Here is a 10,454-nt window from a genome sequence, read left to right on the forward strand (position 1 = left end):
ACAAAGCAGAAAACAAGTCACCCCAAAAATTGTGGAAATTGTTTTTCTCTTAATAAGGCTGTTGCCTTTTTGTCTGAACTTTAGTGCAAAAAGTTTGGACGCCAGTGATTCAAACTTTGACATTAATGTATTAAATTAATACAGTAAGTGTCCTGAAGCCTCTGCTTGTAATCTGAAGGAGCAGAGGAGGAGAGGAGTTTGTATTTGCTTGGTAGTTTCATTTTTGATGGCATGTGGAACAATACCATACCATAGGTCACCGCTGAGAGCCAGTTTCTCATGATGTCAGGCTGACAGGTTACGGTAGAGGGTACCACTTAAACCCGCCACCTGTGAATTCCTCGCCTTAATTAGAAGGCAGACTTTAACTGATTGTTTTGGCTTCCCGTTCACGTCTGAATGATGTTTATTGTGTCCAGGCTCCATCTAAGCCAGCGCTGCATTAAAGCAAAGTGAGTTTACCCCGTCCGCCCACCTGAAAACCACGGCGCCCCTCCTCCGACTGCCCCGCCGCTCACCCGCACCTCAAACCACACCCGGCCCAAAATCCATACGACGACAGAAATTGCAGGGCAAATGCCTTTGAGCCGCGCTGATTAAAAGACCCCGCCAACTGCATTTCAAAGAGAGCCTAAACAATATCACGAGCACGCTCGCCTGCCGTGACTCACCCGAAAACTGTTATTACAGCTTATGAAGCGGTGCATTCCATCTCTCTGTGGTTTTCCAGCCCGTAAGATAAGCCTTAGATAGCTGAGGTAGGCTAAGTGGCCTTAAAAGCATCCCTGAGCGGTTAATAAGTATGTACTAATGACTCCCAAACATGTCTTATCAACATGGAAGTCCTTGATGGAGCTCCAGCACATCCAAGGGCTGAAGTGCTGTTTGACGTCGCTGGCTCGTAAATCTAGAGGCAGAAGAAATGAGAGAGAGACAGAGACAGAGAGAGAGAGAGAGAGGCAGAGAGAGAACGGGGTTTGCAGGACAGTTGCAACAACTGTCTCAGGTCGCTGAGACAGTTGTTCAGTGAGCTGTAACTTAGGTCTTACTGCAGCCCAACTTCATCTTTCAAGCCCACCCTCACTACTTAAATCTACTTTTGTTTTCTGTCTAAAATTGGGTTCGTCCCACGCTCGGTGCGAGGGTTTGAAGTGGAGTAACGTGAGTAACGTGATCGGACAGAGGAGGGTCAGGAAGGATTCCTGATTCCCGATGTTCTGTCAGAAGATGAGGTGTTTTACCTTCCGCTCGGAAAAGACTCGAATAATTTAGGGACACTGATTGTGTCCGGTTTCCTCCTTTGCAAGTGTCAAACCTAAAGTGGTTTGTGGTGGGAAATCACAAGTATTTAAGTGGCCATCTATACCCTCAAAAAAAAACCCCACATAAATAGAGATTTTAAGATGACAGTTGTGGACTTAAACTTTGTTTTCTCATTCAAATAAAAGCAAATTCAATCAAGGCGTAAAGATGTTCAACATTATGTAATTTCAAACGCAGAGAGAGATATTTATTGATATTTTAACAGTTTGTTAATGGGTATAGTTTGGGATAGGGGTGTCCAAAGTGGGTCCTCGAGGGCCGGCATCCTGCATGTTTTAGTTCTCTCCCTGGTTTAATGCGCCTGGATCAAATGGTGGCTTATTAAAAGGCCTAAATAGAACATTGACATGCCGAAAAGGTTGTTACTGCCACCAGGGAGAGAACTAAAACACGCAGGATGCCGAACCTCAGGGACCGACTTTGGGCACCACTGGTTTATGGTAATCAGTACGTTCTGCCACCACAGGCCCTTTGACGACATTCGGGACACCCCTGATACCGAACATGATACAATTCATCCTCTTGCAACCTGGACTGCATCATTACTACTTTCGCCGCCTTTCATTGCAGCATTGGTTTTAAAATCACAATGTAATCTGATGACGGGGTTTATAGCAGATCCACTGCTGCAGTCATCTGGACGATGGCGTGCGAGATGTCAGACTGCTGCAGTACGTCCAGGTTGACTCAGAGAGGTTGCCACAGAAACGGTCGAAAACAAAACAACACTTGCTAAATATTGATGCTTTCTGTAGACTGGCAACTGTAAATACTGTAACCCATCCTGTTATCGAGGGAACGGGTGCAGGGCAGGAAGGAAGTTGTTTCCAGCAGGTCAACCATACCCGGCTCCCAGTAATGTCTTCTGTGCATTCTTACTGGGTTAGCTCAATCAGTTGGTGGCCTTCCTCCCAGCGATGCAGCCCTTTCTCAGCAACAAGCTGTTATCTTGCATACATCAAAAGGTTATGCTCATCTCCATGGAACCACAAACAAACATACAATACGTACTTCTCCCGAAGCCAGGGATGTGCACAAAGGCGTCCGAACAACATGGGAAATATGTATATAACATAAGACTTATTCTTGTTTCCATGTATTTGAACTATGTGCTTCAACTGGGATTTAGAAATAACTAAATGTTTTTAAAACAATATCTTGACGAGCTTTGTTCGTCCCGCAGAACGATATCCGGTCTATTGTCTGACACAATGAAGCCTGTCGGAGCCTTGCTTCTGAAATATCCTGAAAACTACCCGTTACTTCCCTGCCTCTTCAACAGTTTACTACTTTTGTGTTGATTTATCACATAAAATCCCCACCGAACGCACCGAAGTTTATGCTTTTGACGTGAAAAAAAACACACTCAAAGGTTCAAAAGATACGGATATTTTTCAAAAGCAGAGACAGGAGTGGGCAAACAAAACTCAGGAGGGCCTTTCATGTTTCTTTGCTTCAAATTGGAGGGTGAGCTCAGTGTATCCAACAGGATGCCTTTTACATTCCATTGCTGCTTTGTGCAAATTTTGTTTAGTCTGTGTTGAGGTTGTACCGATTTAAAAAAAAAAAAAAAAAAGAAGAGGTAAATATGTGAATAACGGTGCGTGGTTACAGATCTCTCATTATGCTTATCTCCTGTTTTCAAGAATTATGTTTATGTTTTTTGTCAAAGCCAAGGTTACAAACTAGAAAAAAAAAGGTAAACAGAATAATTAGTTTGCTTTTGTAATCAGTTTTTCATAATTAAATGTCAAAGAAAAGGATCGTTTTTGAATAAATCAAACTTTTTCTTTTGCATGTTTACCGCTTGCGAAACTCCTTTTAAGTTCTGGCAGAACCCGTGTAGAAGTCGGCGGCGTCAAGGTCAGTCACGTATTTGTTGCTCCCTTGTGTTCCATTAATTACGGCTCTTTTCAAAATGTCCTCACCTGATTAGAAATCACTTAGGCCGATGTTAAAGCTGTAAATTAGCTTTTGCAAGGAGAGCACCTCAATCAGCGGGGTCTCTCTCCATAAATCCCAAGGTGGGCGGTTGAGGGGGTGAGGGGACGGGGTCAGTGGATTTTCCAGGGAGAAGGCTACAGTAATGACTCAAGTGGGAGACAAAAGGCGCAGGCAGGGGAGGAGGTGGGGGAGAAAAATGGAAAGGGGAAAGAAGTGCAGAACCCATTGTGCATGTGAGCAGACCTCCTCTGAGTTAATTACCTCCCCTCCATTTTCTTTCAGCCGTCTCACGATAACGCGGGGCAAAAGGGGGCATCCCGCGGAGGGTAAACAGAGGGCTAACAAAGATGCGCTAGTCATGGACCAAATGAGCTGAAAGAAACGTATTTGAAAAACATTAGGAGATAACAACGGAAATGCGAGCTGCTGGAGACAAAACTGAAGAAAATCCACATTGAAAAATCCAGGAAGTCTTTCCGCAGGCATCTCTTTCTCTCTCCCTCTGTGTTGTCCTGTGAGATAGAGGGGAGCAGAGATAAGGGACGCTTTTGAAAACCTCACATGTCCTTTTCTTCAGCAGCCCAGCAGTGGCTGTTTATCCCCCGGTATGTTATCTCCAAAGTCTGCCTTTTTGGTGCTGATAAGCGGAGAAATCTTTACCCAACAACATGAAAGTCACATCAGATTCCCGACTGAAACACAAATATAGAGTCGCTTTAAATAAATGAGGAAAATATGGCGCTGCTCGAAGGTGTGGCCGGCATAAAACACGTTCGCGAAGATGAATTTATGTGTCTTTAAATGGAATATTTTTGGTTCTGCTGTCTTTAGACGAATAGAGCTTTACAATAAAGAAGTGTTGTGAAAGAGTCCGTCTCGGGGCTTGTGATTGGAAAAGTTCTGGCCCCTGACACACTGCTTTGCCTGAGGCGGGCTGGTCTTCGGCTGTCTGCCTGACTGCTGATGTAACCCGAGGTCAGGAGTGAGCACAACCCAGCAGACAGAACTCTCACTCTGAAAGCATCCCTGACGCCATTGTATTGCCTCCGTGTGTCTGGAAGCGTTACAAACCCAACTCCTCTCCGGACGGCGTGGAAACCTTCTGTCGGTGCCTCAAAGTACAAGAGTTCGCCGCGGCTTTGTGTCCGGCTAACTCGCACTTTCACTTGGCTGATGAAATTCCCAGCAACCTCCAAAAGGCACGGTCAGGTCAAGTCAGGTCAGGTCAGGTCGGAACTTTGAGCGAAGGCGTTGCTTGGAAGGACTTTAGGTCACCTGCACTCGGCCTGTAGCGTTCCCGCCATCACAATCGGAATCAGTTTCGTTGGGAAAGCATGTTCGACCGAAATGAATTTGATTTCAGTTTCACCACGTCATACCGTACCGTAACTTTGAAACATCGGAAGCAAAATTCAGCTAATAGCAGCATACCAAAAACGTACAGTTAAAGAAAAAATAAAAAGTAGAAATTTGTCATATGGATAAAATTCAAGTGAAACATGTGGCGTTTTCACATTTGATAGACCGGTAGACTCAGTTTGATTAGGGACCAAAGTGAAACGATCCCAACTAATTAAAAAACCTGTTCTCCTCTTCGCCTGTGGTGTCGCTGCACCAAGAACTACTGAAGGAAATGACGCAACTTCCTTCTTCACAAAATGTAAACAGAAATGGAGTGGTGTCGGATTTCATCAGTTTGTAGGATTTCTCTTTTGACTTTGGTAAAACACCAGGAGCCATTTCTTCCTATTTTGGATGAGTTGGGGTTCCATTCACTCAAAAAGCCCAACTACGGTACAGTCCAGTTCCTGCCTTCGAGCAGCCTCCAGTCTGCTTGTGTGCACATACACATTCAAACCGTGCCGAAGTTCATTTTAATCGAACTGAAACGTAGGTTTGTAGGCAGATGAGAGTTTGCTTTATTGGTCAACGTCAGAGTTCGATTGCAAATCCATGCCTTACTAAAGCAAAACAGAGTTTGTACACAAACGAACTAGAGTTTGAAGCGGACCAAGTGGGGCTGGTGTGAATGCAAACCTGAGTCCAGGTGTTGTTTGGAAGGACTGTAGATCGTTTGTATTTGACTTGTAGCGTCAAATATAAGCAATCGAAATCAGCTTTACTGGCCAAAATCAACTTTATTTATAAAGTGAAACGGCTGAAACAAAATGCAGCTCATAACGGCATGCAGAAGAAAACAATGTAAAAGTATGGCACAAGAACAATCAAGAATCAAGTGAAACTAAAACTCATGAAGTCAAAAGCAAAAGGTTAAAAACAAGTTTAAATATAGGCAGGGAAAAAGCCTCTCAAACATGCAAGGGTCTACAACTAGGGAGAAGCTTCCTGAGCTTCCTCCTAGACCTAGCTAGCAGCAGCTGTTCGGCCAACCAGAGGGGCCAAGAACACAAGTAGGAGTGAAAAACACAGGCAGCGTGTTTCGAAACAGGACTGACTCACCCCAACGTTAAGTGTCCATTACAGCAACCCGAGTGGTGTGAAATAAAAGCTTGGATTACAGTTTAAAGAGCTGACTGCATGGGGAGGGAATGGCTTAAATGACAGAAGCAGGACTTTACAACACCTCTAATTTAGTAAGAAATTGGTGTAAAATCTGCTGGCAGTGGCCCCGGATCAACAGTGATGAACTTGCAAGGGCCACAAAAAAACATGCCAACTATGTTTTCTTTTCATTAGAATGTAATACGTTTAGGAGCAACCAAGTATAAATGAAGTATACATATACTTCACTTATATCTCTGTATTTATATAACGTTAAATAAAACTGACAGCATTTACAAATGTGTTCATTTATTTGTGTAAACATTATATGGTCTTTAGAGCCTGGCTGACGTACAAAAATGTTTTTAATGACACTTTCAGTGCCTCGCAAAAGTATTCATACCCCCTTTTTAATACTTTCTCACATTATGACCACTTACCTCATTAAATTTTATTTCAACTTCCTTCCCTATGAGAACCTCAAAGGTCCTTGACGGGCTTTTTAAATTATATTAGCCAATCCTCCAGAGCCGGTCTCTGCATATTTTAGGTGTTTCCCGCTCCAACACACCTGAATCAAATAAATGGCTCATTAGCGAGCTACTTCAGAACCTGGTGACATGCTGAGAAAGTAATTAGGGTTTTTTTTGTTTTTTTTTAATCACCTGTCTTGAAGCGATGGACACGTCTAAAACATGCGGGCCGGGGATTCTTGAGGACCGGAGCTGGCAGCCCATAATATTACCCATAAAACCTCTCATCCTGCACAGATGGCGCTCTTTAATCTTCAAACTGCATGGACGCTATTATGATCCTTAAGTGTTGTCTGGATGTCTTAATGTGTGAAATATCTCCTTTGTGGCTGACTTTATTTTGCAAATGTAATCACTCAAAAAGCTTTTTTTTTTTTAACTAAATGATTACATGTTTAGAGTAGGAAATAAGCATGAATAGAGTAGGCCATTTGTGGATCCCCTTGACATTTTCATTGGCAGCGGTGATATGTGACGCCACAAAAACGACTAAATAATAATAAACTAAAGGAGAACACACACCCGGAGAGCCTGTGGCGCATGTTGGCTATCGCGGTGTGCCAACTGGCACTCTGGATGTGAACTGCAGCTGTGGGTTGGATGATACAAAAACAATAGGGTTATGTTTTGAGTCGGGCGTCTTGCACGGCCAATGTGGGTTAGCCTTTAATCTTTTTTTGTTATTTTCGTTCTACAGCATGTCTAAGTTGAAATAAAATTGTCTTAATTAGAAAGTTTGACTCGCATCTTTGTTCTCTAAACAGTGACTAAGTAGTTGCTTTTTTTTTATTTCTATTTTTTAAATCCGAGCACAGATTAGCTACATTTTCACAGCTAGATTTTTTATTGCTATTGCTTACACATCCATACAGTTTCCTTGACCAGGGACACTTCAGGATCTGGACGAAGGGAAGCTGCCATCCAGATGACGACTCTTTCCACTCGGTCATGGCTGTTTGTTTACCGCCACATCTGGAAGTGCAATGTAAGGCCGTAGGAACTAAAAACCTGTTATTGATCAAGAAATAACGACAAACTCTCTCAATTTATATCGCAATATTGGGAAAAACACATTCTACTCAGATTTAAAAAAGAAAGAATGCACTGTTACCAATCAGGATTATTATAGTTTTTTTTTTGTTTTTTTGTCATAGTTCAGTTTTATTTCGCTGTGACTTTTTGTTTTTCTAATTCAGTTAGTTTGTAGAGTGTGTTTGCTAGTTTTTATTGGTTATTCTTCGTTAAATGGTTTTTAGTCTTAGAAGTAGTTTTCATACTTTTCATGCTTTGGGTGAATTTTAGTTGTAGAATTTAAAAAGGACAAAGTATTGTATTGTGATTATGTAGACAACAGAAGATACCATTTTCAAAAAATGTATTCAATTATTGTTGAATAACAACTGACGGGCGTTTTCTTTCAAGTTTTGCTCTCGCCATTTTGCAGACTAGCGTAATTTGCCAGCAGTTGATGGAAATTACTTTGTGGTAGGAAAAAAAAAGTTTACAACAGTTTGAAAGGCTGGTAAATAGATTCATAAACACAAAAACAAAGGATATTATATCTGTAATTTCAGTCTTAGTTTTATAAAGGCACACTATAGTTCCAGTTAGTTTTTTCCATTAGTTACCATTTTTATTTACTTCAGTTAGGAAAAATTATTTCAGTTTCTGTTATTTTCTTTGTTTTTGTTTTATTATAATAACCTTGTTACCAATATGCAGTGGACTCTTACATCTGTACGTTCACCTGGACAGCAACCCTGAACAGCTTCTTTGACTCTGTGGCTGCATCAGCCGTTTCCTGTGGTGTTTTCTGGTGAAACAGCAGTTTGTCGACAGCTCAGAGGAAGTGGTTAGTTAAGCTCATGAGGAAAACCAGCTCTGTCCCACCGCAGTTGTTGGGGGACAGAAGAACCCAGGCAGAAAATAACATCACTGTTATTTGTTAATCTGTCACTGAGCTCCTTCAGAGACAGACCGCTGCATCCCAGCTGCACAAAGTAGCTTTTTTGCAGATCTTTACTCTCAGCAGCTTTTAGATTATTTGCAGTTTTTTTCATTTGTGTATTTTTAATGCTCAAACACATCATATTTTGTTTTTTGTTTAAAAAAAAACTTAAACTGTTTTGCTTTTTTTATCTGAATGTTTAATAATTAAACAGTATTTTTTTTCTAACGCTTTACATTTTCTTACTGTATTTTTTTCCCCCATTCCTTTATGTTTTTACCTTTATGTGAATCTGCCTGCTTCCATTTTGCCTGTCACTTTGCTGCTGGTGTGCCAAAATTTTACAACAATATAGGATATTTCTAATCAATTCTTTTCTTTTCTGTTCAATGACGTCATGTTCCTTTTGCCTTTGTCATTAAAAAAACGACCTGTTTTTCACAAAGAACACAATGAAAAAGTCAGAGTGAATTGCGCCTGCTGCATCTGTTAGCAAATTGCTTGCCACAAAGAAATAAAATGTCTACCAAAGCAGTGATGCTGGTCTGCTATCATTTTGAGCACTTTGGTGAAAATTAAAAACATATCTACGTCCATTTGTGAGAAATTAGAGTATCAGGTTTTAAATTTTCATCAAAGGTGGGTTTTAAGCTGCCAGTGTTTTCATGTGTGACTGAGTCAGGGCCACTTCTTGTGTTGCCTAGCAACATTGACATTATAAGGTACTTTGTTTTCATCACTCCGGGCCACACATGCATGCTGCCCACACAAAACGCTAAGAGTTGAGTGTGTTCGGCCAAACTCCGCATAAGCTAAGAGCACCCGGAGGATTCACAGTGCTGAAGGGTCAGGCCGTCCCCAGTATGTTCTGGATGTTGGGGGTGGGAAGAGGGAAGGAGGGGGGTTTAAGACCTACTTCCTGGCTGACAGGAAGTCCAACTTCCTGTCTTGATTAATGGAGGGGACTGAGGGATCACACAGAGCTACAGAGAGAGGGGCCTCCCACACACAGAGCCGTGCACATTTCACCTTGAGTGTCAACCCCCTCTTTTTTTTTTAAATTCTCTCCGGCTCTCACGGTGCTTGAGAAAAGCAGGACTAAAATAGCCCAAGCTTGGATTCCAGCAGCTTATTGCACCATCTTGAAAGGCACTGTGATCTGTTTTCGTCAGGAACGAAAACAGATTTCCCAATCCGCCGACACTCCTGACAGCAAAAAAAAAAAAGAAAAAAAAAAGGAGTGGATCTCGTTTGCTCGAGGGTCACGGACGACTAAAACTGGTGCTTCTCGAACACGTCTTGTCGGTCAGGAGTCGAGTCCTGGCGAAGAATGTCAACAAGCGAACGGGCTCCTCTACAGCTGGAGGACTGTGGCAAGTGGAGTCGCTCACTGACTAACAGGATGATGGTGGACCTGCTAGAGATGCAGACTCCATGCCTTGCAATGCGTTAGACTGATAGGGAAGGCTTTCCATTGGAGGGGGTGAGGGAGAACAGGGAGAGGTGCTTTTTAAGATTTCATGTCGTCCTCAACCCCCCACCTCCTTGCAGATAAAGGTTGCCGTTGCCAAGGTGACTTGACAGAGAAAGGGAAAGTATCTGGCTGTTTTTTAACCCGTCCTTGTGCAGGGGAAGCTTAGAAGCCAGAGGCATAGATAAGACTAGTTCAATCCCTCCCTTTTCGGCGGAACAAAACCTGTACGCATGATATAGTACCCTAAATACCTCAGGACACTTCAGCTCATTTGAAAGCTGCCTAAATATGCGAGACATGCGGTAATGAGCGAGTTGGAAGCTGCTTTCGCCCGCTAAATCGGCGGGTTGACATTAACATGCGCAGACAGACAAATCGCCTCCGAAATGAAGAAACCGAGGCAGAATGTTACAGTCAAGAGGAAAAAACTCTTTATGTTTATTAGCCATGAATTTCACATTGTGAAAAAGAAAAGAAAAAAAGATTCAAATGTAGCAAAATAACACCGTAAAAAATAGTAATGAAACTTTTACTTGATCAAATAAGAGAAATCTGATGCACTCTGACAGAATCGTCCCGTCTCGTTTACGACTTTTTGTGAAAGCTCAAGACGACGAGAGGGAAAAAAAAAAATAAAAAATCGGTGGAAATGCCGCTCAGCAATTAGGTGCGAATTGAAGGGGCATTCATTGCTCCCTGTTGCCAGGGAGACTTGTGTGTGGTGGCGGGG

Source organism: Poecilia formosa, unplaced genomic scaffold (genome assembly GCF_000485575.1).
Source record: "Poecilia formosa unplaced genomic scaffold, Poecilia_formosa-5.1.2 Scaffold28, whole genome shotgun sequence".
Classification (NCBI taxonomy): domain Eukaryota; kingdom Metazoa; phylum Chordata; class Actinopteri; order Cyprinodontiformes; family Poeciliidae; genus Poecilia; species Poecilia formosa.